Source organism: Cyprinodon variegatus, unplaced genomic scaffold, assembly GCF_000732505.1.
Source record: "Cyprinodon variegatus isolate N-32 unplaced genomic scaffold, C_variegatus-1.0 Scaffold538, whole genome shotgun sequence".
In the NCBI taxonomy this organism is placed as follows: Eukaryota; Metazoa; Chordata; class Actinopteri; order Cyprinodontiformes; family Cyprinodontidae; genus Cyprinodon; species Cyprinodon variegatus.
In genome coordinates, this window is record NW_015150991.1 from 457,686 (window position 1) to 460,341 (window position 2,656).

Here is a 2,656-nt window from a genome sequence, read left to right on the forward strand (position 1 = left end):
AGCTTCAGAGACTTTGCCATAGAAAAGTCGTCTTTTTTCTCTTCTTTCTTTTCTATATCGCCTTAATTGCAGCTCATCTTCCTACAGGAACAAAAAATGTGAGCAGCGATAGCCTCTCGCTTGCTCACTCTTTATTTTACAATTGATTTTAAAGTTTGATGGCTGACTTATAAGCACTTAACAGACAGGGAAGCTGCATCTTTAAGAGTCCTCTTGATCCTATTTGTTCATAGCCATAATGGTGAATGGTCTGTATTTATAAAGCGCTTCATCAGGTCCGGGAACACCAAAGAGCTTTAGATTACATTCCATCATAGTGGCAAGCTACACTGTAGCCACAGCTGCCATGTGGAGGCTGGATCTAACAGGCATCTATGGGCTCTCTGCGGAATGTCGATGAAGAGCCTTGCCCCATGACTTGATAACTGAGATGGGAAAAGCTGGGGTTTCAACCGGCAACCCTCCAGTTGCAGTACAAATTCCTTTATTGAACACCACTCACCCTAATCTGAACCCCATGCCAAGTAGCCTCTACCATGGGCTTTACACTACCACTACACCCTGTACTCACTGGCTTTTAGTACATTTTTAATACATGTTTCTGTACATTTTTTAATGTTGCGGTTGTTTTAAAAATACGGTCTTTTAATAAATTTGGACATCCCCCTTTTAATCCTCCTTAGTTGTAGACTTTCATTGTTTTCTATGAACCTCAGGTCTCAAAGTTGCCGTAAATGTCAACGCACCAGCAAAACTTAATGTGTGGTTGATAACAAACAATCCTTTGCAGACAGCTTGACTTTCAGACCAGGAAAAATTATAACTAAAAATGCAAAGAGGCGAACTGAACAACACCAAAGCTTTGCCAAAATGTGTAAATAACTACATAAAAAACTGCAAAAAATATATTTTTCATAAAAATATTTTTGAAATATTGTGGCCAACCCTTGGCCTTAGGCTGAAGCCTCTGTAAGACCTTTTTACAGTCTGCCACTGGTTACATTTACAACATGAAAGATATGCAGAACATTTCCTTAGACACATAGGCCTGGTGGCCACTGTTAAACTCAAACTAAATTACATTTCCCCCAATTTTAGTTCTAAAGAAAAGCTGGCATGTTAGGTTTTACTGCCAGGTGGCTTTAAATCTTTCAGAAGCCATGATCTGCATGCAGTTATTCAGGCCCAGAGGTATGTAATCCTCCAGTCCACACAGTTAAAAAAAAGTTTAATAAAGAACATAAATCTGCTAAGAACGTTTTTATATCTCAGTGATCCCTCAACTAGTTCAAATGAAAACTGGTTTTCTTTGTGTGTCCTCAAAAGATTTCCAAGTTTTGAGGGAACAGGCCGGGAGTAGAGCCACATGACAACAGTAACATCTGGCTCCGGCTCCAAAGATGATTACTCTGCTGCACTCGGAGAACTCATCCTATAGGCCTGACTCTTCGGCTCTCTGTCTTTCCACACTGTTCAAACAAGTGCAGGCCGCTCAGCAGGCACACACACAAACACACACACACATAGTGATGCACAGATTGGCACAGCCAGATGGCCGAGTCTCCTCATCACCTAAACCACAATAAAAGAACTGTTAACATGTAAGGGTGTTTGTTTCCACAGTAGAAATTTGGATGTAGCATAAATAAAATATAAACAGCGAAATAAAAAGTGCTCAAACATTTATTAAAAGGTGTATATTGCTTCAGTTTTATATGCTGCTTCAGTTTAAGCAGCAGCCAAACCAAGCCAGGACATGTTAGACAGAGTACCTTCCCATCCAATCAAAACTGAGCCTTGTGCACAATATTTTAAAGTAAACAACAACCTCAATGACTCCCCATTACTAAGAGGTAGACCTCTTCTTTTGATTCAATTTGCATATTTTTTAAGCCATAACAAGACTTTGTCAGGCTACTCTATGAAACTTGGAACTCAACGCTATTTCTGGCATTTTGAATTGAAAAAGCTTGCAGGATAGGAAGCGAAATGTCTTCAAACTTGGAAAACAAAGTCTAGTGGATTGTTTTGTGCCATTTGGCCTCAGCAGATGGCCGCTCACACTGACTCTGGTTCTGCTGGAGGTTTCTTCCTGTTATAAGGGAGTTTTTCCTCTTCACTGTCACTACAAGCATGCTTAGTTTGAGAGATTGCCTTCAAGTCAAAGAGTCCATGCAATCAACTGGTTTTCCTTAGATAGAAAACTTTGAATCAATTTGACTGTATGATCTGGTGAACTGTAAATGACGTGTTATGAATTGCTGATATATAAATAAACTGAACTGAATTGTTTTTTAACTTTTTTGGAATGACTATGACCTGGATGAATCTTCACCAGCAGTATTTTTATGCAATTTTATACATTTCAGAGATACCATAATATATTAAAAAAAGTATTTATTTTCCATTTGTATCAGAATCTGAAATTCTTTAGTAATCCCTTTTGGGAAATGTGGAACTGTAGTGCCCATGATCATCAGAACTGGAACATAAGACATCAGACATCTCAATGCAGAAGAACGTGGTCCTAAGAACAACTAAGATACTGCAAAGGACCCTCAAGATCTCAGATAAATGAGATTATGTTGAGATGGATGGATGGATGGATGGATGGATGGATGGATGGATGGATGGATGGATGGATGGATGGATGGAT

The 2,656-nt window shown here is 39.1% G+C and overlaps 1 protein-coding gene across 1 annotated transcript in view; it reads right to left on the bottom strand.

Moving 5' to 3' along the window:
* Positions 1-2,656, bottom strand: part of LOC107095323 (heparan sulfate glucosamine 3-O-sulfotransferase 3B1-like) — a 25,188-nt gene that overhangs the window by 21,519 nt on the left and 1,013 nt on the right. The window lies entirely within an intron of this gene.